Source organism: Aedes aegypti, chromosome 3, assembly GCF_002204515.2.
Source record: "Aedes aegypti strain LVP_AGWG chromosome 3, AaegL5.0 Primary Assembly, whole genome shotgun sequence".
Classification (NCBI taxonomy): Eukaryota; Metazoa; Arthropoda; class Insecta; order Diptera; family Culicidae; genus Aedes; species Aedes aegypti.
Genome location: NC_035109.1, coordinates 298,900,140 through 298,913,247, shown reverse-complemented (window position 1 = coordinate 298,913,247; position 13,108 = coordinate 298,900,140). Strand labels below are relative to the sequence as shown.

The following is a 13,108-nucleotide window of genomic DNA, read 5'->3' as shown; positions in this document are numbered from 1 at the left end:
TCAGAATTAAAAAGATCTCTATTTTTGTTATCTCACAGTATATTGAATATTTGTTATAATTTACTATACCAAATCATAAATGTTCTGTCAAATTCTTCAAATTCCTTCTCAAAAGTACGCTTTACGTTTTTGCATTATCTTTAAAAAATACAATGCTATTCTCCTATAAGATAATTGGCTGGACATGGCGTACTATAAGGAATAAAATGGACTCCTTTATGTGGTCCTTAGCCTCTTCCCCAGCATCTCCTATCCCTATCTCCTCGTGGTACTAGCCGAGGTACATACGAGTAAACTTTAGGAAGATCGGGGAACCAACCACGGTGGGAGTTTTGGTCGTATGCTGTCAAAGGCGGCTGATCATCGTCCGAGTGCCAGAGCAGGACTCTAAGCTAAACTGCGCACTATGGCACGCTATGTCTGAACCTGACGATTATAAAAATCGAATGTATATCGGATTTTTTCTCGCTAGAGATCAGTATTTGGTCTATATTTTCATAATCGGAAAGTTTTAAAATATTCTATCGGTGAAAGTTTTTCCATACATTTTGTATGGGCGGAAATGCGTCGAAAACTTGATTTTCATGGGATTTAGTATGAAAAATGTCTAAAAAGTGGAAGAAATTTAAATTTCACCGATGGAATATTTTAAAACTTTCCGATTATGAAAATATAACCCAAATACTAAATTCTAGCGAGAAAAAATCCGATGTACATTCGATTTTTATAATCGTCTGGTTCAGACATAGCGTGTATGGTCCTCCGAACATTTAGGGGGAATGGTACTCCAGAAATCTAGGAGGTTGGTTTCAGGCCCTGCAAGTCAACCGTAAAAACAGATCAGCACAGGAACGTCAATGAGAGAATACGGACCTGAACAATCGGCAAAGACCACAGCGAGGGAAATGGACTACCGATTGGAAACCAAACTGCAAATCTCTCAACTTCATCGATAGTACAGAAGTTTCTCGATTTTATCACTGCTCGTTTTAATATCGCTTCATTCTATCACTCTCGATTTAAGCACGGTTTTATGTTTTTATCACGCCATAATAATTCTTTGAATTTCATACATTTTACAACGAAAAATTAAAGCAAGTGTAATGCAAAAAAAATATATCAGTATAACTACAAAGAACTGCCGATAATTTAGAGAAGGTAAAATTCCCAAAACAAAAAATATAAGATTTATTATTGCCAATGGTTATGGAACCAGTATAAATCGAAAGAATAGCCTATGTTTAAAAGAAGAACACAATTCTGATGAAAATCGATCAGGAGTAAACCTAGCACACCGTTGGTAATCCAGAAACGACTTAGAGTCTTGACACGAGTTCAAAACTTCGTCCTGAATTAACGGATCGTTTTAATTATTCTCTTGGAGCACTGATATAGAGCGACAAATATGACGTTCGGCCACATTATCAAAATCAACAAATGAATTACCTGATTAGTTATTGGGCCACATGACTCCTACTTATCAGCATTGAAGCAATTTTTTTTCGTGATTCGGCCAAACGGCATTCGGCCAAATGACCCGTTTGGCCAAATGGCATTCGGTCAAACGGCGTTCGGCCAAATGGCCGGACACCGTCCTCTACGGGCATGAAACATGAACGATGCTCGAGGAAGACTTGCAAGAGCTTGGAGTGTAGGACCTTTGGAGGTGTGCAGGAAAACGGCGTGTGGCGGCGAAGGATGAACCACGAGCTCGCTCAACTCTACGGCCAACCCAGTATCCTGAAGGTAGCTAAAGCTGGAAGGATACGCTGGGCAGGGCATGTTGCAAGAATGCCAGACAACAACCCTGTATTCTCTACGAATCCGGTCGGAACAAGAAAGCGAGGGGCGCAGCGAGCTAGGTGGATTGACCAGGTGCACCAGGACCTGGAGAGCGTGGGTTGCAGTCGAGGATGGAGAGAAGCGGCCATGAATCGAGTGAATTGGCGAAATATTGTTGGCGAGGTGATATTCACGTTTTACAGTTGCTATTTGGCTTGTAAATTCATATAGAGACTGTTATGCCGGTGGTATGTCATTTGGCATAAAATCGTTTGGCATAATAGTCGTTTGGCATAATGAGTCTGAAACCAAGAATTTCTTAATCGTTTTTACGTTCCGAGCTATATGTTTTAAATATTTTATTGTTTCCAACTGACAAAAGGGCGGCGTTCGATAACATTGATCTGCTCAAGCTATCAGCGAAAAGGGACATCGATTACTGCAGTTACTTCGATGGATTGTGCTACTTTTCCCCGAATGTCGGTTCCCCGAATACCACTTCCCTGAATATCCCGTTTCCTCGATTAGCCCATTTCCCCTACAAATTTTTATCACTCATAATTGTCTTTACTTTATACATTTCAGGGTGATGAACGAACTGGCCATCTAATATGCACCCTTCTTTATTTAATTGGCGATTTTTTCGAGTGTTACCGTCCTCAGCATTTTTGCCAACATGTGTATATGACAGAATACCTCCTTCATTTGATTCCTTATCGTTCTTTCTCGTTCGCTAACCAACCACTGAACACTATTATAGCACCTATTCAAACTGCACCATTTTTCGGGGATACCGGTCATTCGGGGAAATGGCATTCGGAGAAAGCGGTCATTCGAGGAATTGGCATTTGGGGAACCGACATTCGGGTAAAAGTAGCACAATCTTTTCGATGATTCTATAAATTTTGCCTTCTTTTAAAAATAGGCTGTTCTCTATGTTTATACTGTTTATAATTTTATTATTTTGTAAAGCTAAATGTTAACCATTTTTATATTTTGCTGTTTCATCAATTCTTGCAAGACGTGCTGTTATAATGATAATTACTTTAGAACCTGCCAATATTCAACTTTTTTTTTTCAAACACAGGCCTTTCAAGATATGCTGGAAACAATGTTATTTCAATCACACATTGTCCCTTCTTTCGATAATATGCAGTGTTTTTTGACGCACACTTCCAAAATTAAAATTTCTACTGAATCACAAATATTTTCTCTTAAAAATGTGTTGTTCATTTGAGTTATGCTGTGAGAAGATGTTTTTGCGTAAGAGCCTTAAACATTTTAAACGAAAAATAATCTGCTCTCGTATATAGGCTTTTTATACATTATGCTGCAGTAATAGATCTTTGCATTAGAGCTTTAAATATTTTGCAAACAATTTTTCCCTTCTTTTATCAAGTAATTTTCATCAAGTGTTACGTCCAAATTGGAACAGAGCTTAGTCTGCAGCGAAATATTCTATGAGCGTTCATTTTATCAATAACTGCTAATTTTCTTTGCCAATTTACTATTTTCTAAAATGTATATCGCAACAAGCTTAAAGATACTCTATATTCTGGGATGTAGACCAGATCCGTCACATGTTTTATTTAGTAATGCTCTCTAATGTCACGGCAAGTTTTGACATTCATAGCTTGGAAAATCTCTGAACGAACACCACGCTTGTTGAGAACCTACCAAAATGTTTTGCTATGTGCTCGGTGGTGTTGATCTTAGATCTTAGCTTAAAAAATGCAGATATTCGTTCAAAGTTAATCTTTATGCCAAACGGCCATTATGCCAAATGACCATTATGCCAAACGGCCATTATGTCGAACAACCATTATGCCAAATGGCTTTATGACAAACGGCTTTATGACAAACGGCTTTATGCCAAACGGGGTACAATCGTTATGCCTTTATTTATCAATATGGGACTGCACATACTCCATATGTTTGCACAGTATTTTAAAACAAATTGGGCGCCGTCCACAAATTACCTAACGCTTTGTTTACGGAGGGGGAGGAGTTAAAAAAATTCAATTGTAGCGTGATGGGGACTATGCACCTGAAAAGAAAAGTAATCGCCTTTCTGGATGCATTGGAAATTGTTTGCAGGAAATGCTCAAGAAAAGCATTTTTTTTTTGCAATTTCTCACCGTAACAGGCTGTTTTGCATCACGCCAACTTGTCATGAAACAGCCTACTTTCCTGCATTGAAGTATGCAGTGCGGGAATAGTCATTACGCAACTGAAACCAGTGCTGTAATGATTCATTACGCAACAACAATAATTAACATTAGCACAAGAATGTTTCAGAGATTGTAAAATAATGGTGAATGCATTCCGATATAATTTCTGATATGTACCCTAAAGTGGTCTTCTACGGAATTGCAAAAAATATTGTACGTAACTCGTTGCAGAACTCGATTTTTACAGCACTCGTCGTAATTACCCTACTCGGCAAGCCTCGTTGGATAAATTTACGACTCGTGCTGTAAAAATCATCATTCTGCAACTTGTTCCGTAAACTACTATTCTTTGATACGCAGTTGAAAATAAATGTCAATTCAAAGAAGCTAACTGTAGAAATTTTCTTGACCCTTTGTTCCGAAGAAATTTTTACTTCTTTTAGCTGTACGTGAACGCTGCCTTCTGTCAATTTTGATTTACATAGTGAAGTAGAGTATTTTACGGCTTCGACACCATTTCGTCAGATTCACAGTAGTTTTCTATTAAAACACACCAATGGAAAAAAATCAGATTTTTTCTTCTGTAAGCTTCCCGCTGACGAGATTTCTGAGACTGAACAAACAATTTTACCAGAGATTTCTGATTTTGAGCTGCCGAACAAATGTGCCTGCAGTTCTTATGGGAAAACTGCCGATGAAAACGAGGCGGCCCACTATAGTCACACTAACAAGAGATGTTCAAAGCGTTACAAAAACATTTCCTAAAAGTTCTAATCAAGTCTTCCAGAGTGCATCGATATAGATTGAGCAGCGCATAAATGCAAACAGACAAAAACGTAATTTTTGTGCGTATGTCCGAGAAGATTACAAAAGAAAAATGGCATCGGCTTAGACTGCCCAGAATACGCAAATTCATCTAATCTAAATGTTGCACTTAAAAAAGGTGTTGCTTCGAAAATCTACGCCGTAGTGAGCTGATCGTTCACGAATGTCTAATGATTTTTTCAATATTATTATTGAATTGATTTCCCCTCCAATTATAATATAAAGTAAAAATTGCACATGAAATTGAAACATCGAGCTAGGGAACATCGATTTAAATAGGTAACGACATATGGACAGGGGCCCAAATAGCCTTAGCGGTAAACACGCAAGTATTCAGCAAGATCCTACTAATGGTCGTGGGAAACTTTATGGGAGTTCTACACGCAGCGAACTGGACTATCGAAATTCATACATTTTGCCTTATGAAAGATGGAATGATTATCGCAATACGAACGCTTTATGTATCGTTTTAGCATCACTCAACACCAAGGCGTCGATAGGCGCAGGGTGTACGCACGAGCCTATCGATCGCAAGGTCCTTGGTTCGATTCCAGGTTGCCGCGAAAACTATTTTTGTTTTCAAATTTCGGTTTCATAAGGCAAATTTATGAATTTCAACCCGATTCCTTGTGGCGAATTTTCATAAGGGGTTCCTATGTTTATCGATAGTCGATTTGCCTGAGTGTAATCATCAACTTTGGTGGAGGAAAGGGGCGTTGATTTCGAAATCAAAGATTTTTGCAGTTCGATAATTATGGGCTACCCTAGTGAGTACCCTAGTTAATGATGTGAGAGATTAACGAATCAAGGAAAGCCATCAGACGGCATTCAAATAATGAGGTGTGGTTTCCAAGAGATTGTAAATTATTCACTGCTGGGGCAACTGATATTGATAATGTGTTACAGTTTACAAAACAAATGCATAACGGATTAATTTCATTGAACTGTGTCCATTTGAGATCATTATCAGGCATCTGTTTTCGAGTACAGATTCCTTTGATGTTGCTCAACCTCTATTGGTGTCACGTGACAATTGCTTTGTTAGTCAAAGAATAGCTTCGAAATATATTGAAACACTTCTAACGGTAACAAACGAGCGGGGTGCTTTGAATAACGATTTTCTTGATTAATTTCTTATTTAATGAACGCTTGTCGGTCTCTATGTTCAACTATTAATTCTCTATGTTGAACTAATATTACAATTTTTATAACAAATGAATATCTATTGACTACTTTTATGATTGATGTCAATCGGTTTCTGACTTCACAGCCATTGAAAATCGCGTTGACTAAATTTTTGATTCTTAGTCTATGTTTCGATCCAAGGGTTCTTTAGGGCTTAGAATTGTTCTACTGAATTAAACAAGCTTTGTCACTGCCAACAGCTCACGCAGATCTTCTTCATAACCCATACCATCCATCTCAAGAATACACAAGATTTGTGACATGAAATCCCACCAAGTTCTAATCAGTTTTTATTGTACAGTCACCCCACAGTTATGGATAGCATACAGGATCAGAGTTGGATTAAAATGGGAATATCTCATCAAATAGAGTTGCAATTACGCAGGATACATTTTACCTACCTGAACTATAAAGCTGTACAGCTTCACAATCAATTAAAATTTACTTAAGCATATTTTTTTCATCCGTAGAAAATAAAATGTCAATCGTTTTCCCAGAAGCGGTTAATTCATATCTGTGGGTTATTGAAAACCATATCACACTTTTGAATCAAAGATAAGACGATTCTGAAATAAACGCGAAAAAGTACACTTCTCGCATTCTCTGAGATAACGCCCTAAAAGCCATTGGTAACCACGAGCGTAGCTCGTTGTTTCTGAGCAAATGAAGGAATAAGTATCCAAACCAACATCACGGGCAGGTAGATATTGATCCTTTCTTCCCCATAGCGTTATTAAATAACATGAAAATCCATTCAGATGCTCAGTAGCAACGAGCTACACACATGGTTACCAATGGCTTTTAGGGCGAGATCAGAAGTTATGCAAGACTTTCACTAACACCCCATGCGTTTACCTCGCAGATAAATTGCTGTTATAGTGTTCTGATCCATAAAATGAGTCGATTTGATCCATACTAAGAATCCTCGTGTCCCACTGATCCACATCTGTGGTGTGGACATTGTTTGAAATTTCTGTCGAAATCGACACTTTTTAGGAAAAAACCGGGAATTTTGAGGTGTATTTTCAAACACAATTATATTCTGCTGTGAAAGGGAGATAATTTCCTTCGGTACAGCATCACCATGATTCTTAATCATATTTTGTTCTGAAAAATGAACCTTAGTTGATCCATAACTGTGGGATGACAGTTTTCTCTTTGGTTGAGACCTCACTCACTTGGGGTTTAAAACGACTTTCAATCTCCAAGATAGTATTACTGAAATACAGAAAATAAATCTCATCAAAACATTTTTATCATTAAATTCATATTTTTGAGTGTTGTTCCATATTCTCGTTAAGTATAAAAGTCATTTCAAATTCCCAAAAATGTGCATGCTATTTCGAAATTCGCAATATAAAACAGTCCGGCACCGTAGGTCACTTACCTTCAAGCATACATTGTTGTTTGTAATTCGCGACAACTACAAAATCCCATTCTGCAATGTGCAAGCAAATATGAATCTATTTTTAGTCGCAAGTGGGGCATAATTCAATTCAATGCCTCAAACTATTTTGTTTTCACTTCACTCGTTCGGATTACTTAATGCTCAATCACTCACTGAAGGTGGGCACCTAGTTTGATTCAATTTAAAAATTATTAGTAAAATACTATGCTAACTAGAGTCAAGTCGGGAGGAAAAATCGTGGGAAGAGCAAGTACAAAAACAAACATTCGCAATAGGCCTTTTCATGTGACAGGTCCGTCTATGCATTTGTTTACATCGGCGGAGGACCGGTGCTAACACGGGCCTGTCATTTTCATAGAAGAACTGTCAAAGAGCTTCCGGATCAGCTGATTTGAAACGTCATGTGAAAAGGCCTATGCCTTGCATCGCAGTTTGACAGCTGATATCAAGTCGCCATCACCACTACCACTAAATGGCAGGAAAAGTTTTGTCACTCGGTGTGTTTCGCCGTAGCCAAATGCAGAGCACATGTAACGACCTTTCCAATCAGGCGCGAAAATATCTACAAATTTTTATTTTACAGTTTCGTTGATTCATCGATGAGCGCATTTTATTTTTAAAATTGCAGATATAAAAATTATTTTGATTTTCAGTTCGAACGTTGCATAATATCCAATATAGAATTTAAACATTTGGAAATCATTTGGTTCACCGTTGCTCACGATGTTGTTCTAGTTGCAGATATACAACTTCCAATGTCGCACTACGGTCGGTAATACGCGTGCAACATGTTGCTTGAAATATTTCAATCATAATACATACTGAGCGTAAGCAGAAGCACAATTCCACTGCACCGCCTCTTGAAAATATTCCACTATCTATTTCTCGATTACTTTTTCAAATCGACGTAAGTAACTTTTATACGGTTTTGAGAAAGTTAATTAGGAAAAATCACAATCTATCTTCTAAAACTGTTTTAAAATGAATCACCTTTTTAACATTTTTTTGCCGTGTACTTCGCTCAAATTTTGCATACACTCAGCTCACGTTCAAAAACTAGGTAGTTTCTATTATTTCCCACAAAAATAATTATAAGAAAATGATAAGCCGTTTCATTCAGTTACTTTCGACGTTTTTCTACCAGTGTAAAATCGGCTCAAGTAGTGTTTTGTTTTGATTCGTGGTTAAGTCACTTTGTCACTCCATACAGCGGGGCGGCGAAAGTAGTGGTTAGGTTGCGAAAGTTGAAAATGTTACTTTCGTCGTTTTGTAAATCCGGAAATTAAACGTTCTAAAAGTGAAAAGTTGAGTTGGTACAGAGCGGTACGTGTTGAATTCCGCCTGCTTAACACGTAGGATCGATAAAGTAAGTTTGTATACTTTTTTGACTTGAGTCTGTATGAATAAGTTTTCGAGATTTGTTCATTTAAGTTAAAATAATAATTTAGAAAAGGAGAAAACTCTTCTTAACCCGTAGAGGCTTGAGTGGAAAAAAATAAAACTCTTATCGTTCGGCGAATGCTTATCGGATTGCAATTATTTTTGGTCAGTATACTCGTACACATAGGGTCAGGTGGGGCAAGATGAGCACCCTAAGGATAAGCGTGATTTAAGCCTACTTAAACGTTCTTATTGTGGTAAAATTGGTAACCCTCCTTATCTTTTACATTATTACTTTGACCTCCAACCATTAAAAGTTTTAAAAAGTGATAAATAGTTTTCAAAATAATACGTTAAAAAATAGCTTTTTTATCATCGGTTAAAAAAACTGCGGGGCAAGATGGGGTGAAATTTACTAAAGAAAACTATTATTTTTCAATGCTTGCAATATCGCAAGATATTATCTTTAATATCTGATAGTATTTATCTTTAACTAGTTTAGTTTTGAAAACTTTTATCAAAAAATAAATAACTTTTCATAGATTGCTAAGATTTTACTTAAAAATCGATTAAATGTGTTGTTTGTTTATATTGTTTTTAGAAAAAATGTTTTGTGCAAAGGGGATAACGTAAGTCAAGCCCACAGCTAAATGTGGTTCTATAATTTCACACTTTTACTTAACTTTGAACATGGTGCTCATCTTGCCCCAAGGGTGTATATTTATTAATATAATCAAAACAATTGAAATATTTTTTAAATTTGATAAAAGTTTTGCTCCTGATTATCTACAGAAGACTATTTTATAACTATACGGCCAAAACCGTGTGAAATAAATTGTTTACGCAACAAAAATATCACTTTTAAATGAACAAATCTTATATGAAAAAGTAAATTTTTGGACTTCTATATATTTTTGACAATATTTACGTTGTGCTGTTGATTTTTTAGCTGAAATTTATGGCCATCATATCAATTTGATGATATTCATCAGATCCCCAAATAATTTATTGAAAAAAATCGGTAGGAACGACACAAACTAGGGGTGCCCATCTTGCCCCGGGTGCTCATCTTGCCCCACATTCCCCTATCTGGTTTCAAAAAGTGGCCAAAGGAACTCTGGAATATTCCTGTGACCGGAGTTACAGTGACTCAATCTCATTTTCGTACGGGGCACTGTTTTCATATCAAGTTGGTATAAATCTATTAAATGGTGCATGGACTTCGAAATACTTGATCAATAATGAAGGTTATAAGTGTCATCTATTGTTTGGCAATGACAAACTGTATTCATTTGCTTAAATCTTTGAAATAATGGAAATGTATTGAGATTGTGTCTATAATTGACCCAATTCCATATTCGTACACCTAACAAAAAAGATATATACAGAATTCAAAACTAATTTTAATCGACTAGATGATTACTTATGCTCTTCCTTGTGTTGTTCAGATGCAGTAGAATACATTTAGAAAATTTAAAAGCGGACATATTTGAAACTTAAGTAAATTTAAGAAAAATACCAGTTTTCCCATGTTTTTTGCTAAAATATTCAGTAAGTCGAACAATATATTGCATTTTTTTCAACATCACTTCCTTAAGAATGATAACTGCGAATATTGCACAAGTTTCAAAAAATTATAATCAGTTTTAGAGTAGCTAGGAGTGGATATCGATATCTTATACTTTTGAATCTTAGGTAGTATAACATTTATAACAAATCCAATACCAAAAACTTTAGTCAATTTCTTTATGTTTGGCTCCTAAATGTATATACATAATCCATAGTTAATGTTCCTATCAAAACATTGCGTAATTATCATTTTTAATTTACATTTTACTACCAAACATGATTATAGAGATTTAAAGAATAAATATTATTGCCATAACCACAACACAAACGTTTTTTAAAATGATGAAAACAACAGGATATATTCTATGAAATAGTATATCATTGCTCTCTGCTCATTCAAGTTATTTTGTATTTTTCTTATAAAATCAATAAATTGCAAAATAGGGTGCTATTTTGAATATAATTTGAATATTATTTCAAAGATAATTGAATATTACGATGACATCCATTATGTGGAGGTATGTACAGCGTAGTTTAGGGTATCAGGTATCAGAAGGCCGGCTCCAAAGGCACGTTCCCCACCAGTTGGGAGATTTGTGCCATCGCCATATTTGAGCCTATTTCATCATCTACCCGATGGGAGAGGAAAGGGAAGGGAAAGATGGGAGGAAATAGGAATGGGGTCCCTTGAGGAGGGAAAATCGCATAAGCGAATTGAGAGCATGTAGCTCCATACCACAATGGGTTCAAACAGCGCCCTAAAAAGGGCACTGCAAAACGCATGAGCGTAAAGAGAGCCTATAGCTCATTACCACAGCGGGTTAAGAATAACAGAATGTCCTGAAGATTCAGGCTTCTGAATTCAGTTTCACTTAATAAGTGTTTACCAAGTAATTGGAATCGCATTTGCGCAAAAACTGGACAGTTACATATCAGGTGATACGAAGTTCCATAATCGGAGTCACAACTATCACACACAAATGAGTCAGCACGCTGAATATTTGCCATGTGATAGTTGAGTCGGCAGTGGCCTGTCAACGCTCTGACCAAGAGACTGCAATTCTGCTTTGACAGATTTGTTAAATACTTCGCCACCTTTGGAGATGGCTCAGTAATATACAATTTTGTTTGACGACACGACTCCAAACTATTCCAATATTGCTTGTGCTGAGTTGCCGCCCAAGAGTTTATCTGAAGCTTCACCCAGCACTTCGAAATTGGAATAGCCGGCTCAGGGCCAATGAAGTCATGCGATGCTCCATCGCGAGCTAGCTCATCAGCCAATTCATTTCCAACGATGGAAGAATGGCCAGGTACCCATACAAGGTTTACAGAGTTGACTGAATTCAGTTCCTCAATTTGAGTTCGACATGCGATAACAAGCTTCGACCTTGAGTTGGCCGAAGCGAGAGCTTTTATAGCAGCCTGACTATCTGAACAGAAGTATATGACTTTACCCATTATTACGCGCTGTTGAAGTGCTGATTGCACTCCACACATAAGAGCAAATATTTCCGCCTGAAAAACGGTGCAGTTTCTACCAAGTGAGTAAAACTGATTCAGCCTTAGCTCACGAGAATATACTCCTGCACCAGCTCTACCTTCAAGAAGGGAGCCATCAGTGTAACATACTATATTGTTTGATATACTTCTTTCCAAATAGCCAGACGTCCACTCTTCCCGTGAAGGGAATTGTGTGGTAAATGTCCAGTAAGGAAAGTTACAAGCAATTGTGAGATCACTTGGAGCAAGGACAATTTTGTCCCAATTCACCAAAAGTGGAGACAACGAAGTGTGTGTAGATTAGGGTGCGGCTTATTTTTCAAAAGTTCTCAAAACCAAAAATTCGTGTGCTCTACTGAATTCAAATCACAAAAAAAGAGAAACCTCAAAATCTGAGCCAAAAATATTAACATTTAGAGGTGGCGCAAGCGTGTTGAAGGTGAATTTTCAAGTTATAAAAAACGACCTGCAGTTAAGTAAACATAACTTTGTTATTCTCCAACTGATTTCAAAACTTTTAGCACCATTTTCTTTCAAATTAAATTTATAAACATTTTGTAGAACATCGAATTTGTCTAAAATCAAAACTTGTCTTAGTTAAAAATACTTTTATCCAAATTTTTCCTCATTTTGCTAAAAAAAATATTTTTGTTTGACCATAACTTCATTAAAACTCAATCGATTCCAAATCTTTTTACATGCTTTTAAAGCAAATTTATTTGTTCTCAAACTGTACATACAACATTTTTTTCTAAAAAATATTTTTGACTTAGGTATTCAACAAAAACTACCCAAAAACATGATTTTTTAATGAAAAAATCAAATTTCTTTGGATTATTTAAGTTTTTTTTGCCAAAAACAGCATTTTTTCTATAAAACTTAAATATGTAAAGCATCTTGCCTTAGTTACGAGTTGAATACTGTATATATTTCTTAACATATGCACACATAATTTTGTTTCAAAATTATTTAAAAATTGTTGCAAAGTCCTTCCCAAAGGTTTAACAAATGATAAAAATCAGTTTCAGCTTATGAAACAATATTTAACTGCCAAAGATTTGACAAAACTGGCATTTTTCGTTAAAAAATAATGTTTTTGTGCAGTTTTTGCTGAATAACTTGGTCAAGATATTTTTTTAGTAAAATGTGATATATGAAAGGTTTGAAAACAAATAAATTAGCTTCAAAAGCATGTAAAAAGATTTGGAATCGGTTGAGTAATCATGAAGTTATGGTCAACCAAAGTTGAAATTTTTAGTAAAATGAAGAAAAATTTGGAATAAAT

General features: G+C 36.2%; 1 protein-coding gene across 2 annotated transcripts in view; it reads right to left on the bottom strand.

The window, feature by feature from the left end:
- LOC5578912 overlaps positions 1 to 7,639 on the bottom strand; it is a 40,898-nt gene extending 33,259 nt beyond the window's left edge. Inside the window, exons 1-2 of one of the 2 annotated variants that reach the window (XM_021855402.1) lie at positions 7,351 to 7,639; positions 7,142 to 7,181 (exon numbers count right to left, since the gene is read on the bottom strand). The gene's annotated coding sequence lies outside the window, so the exon portion shown is untranslated. The remainder of the gene's footprint in view (positions 1 to 7,141; positions 7,182 to 7,350) is intronic. The other variant, XM_021855401.1, reaches the window with a different exon arrangement.
- Between the last annotated feature and the right edge of the window lie 5,469 nt (positions 7,640 to 13,108).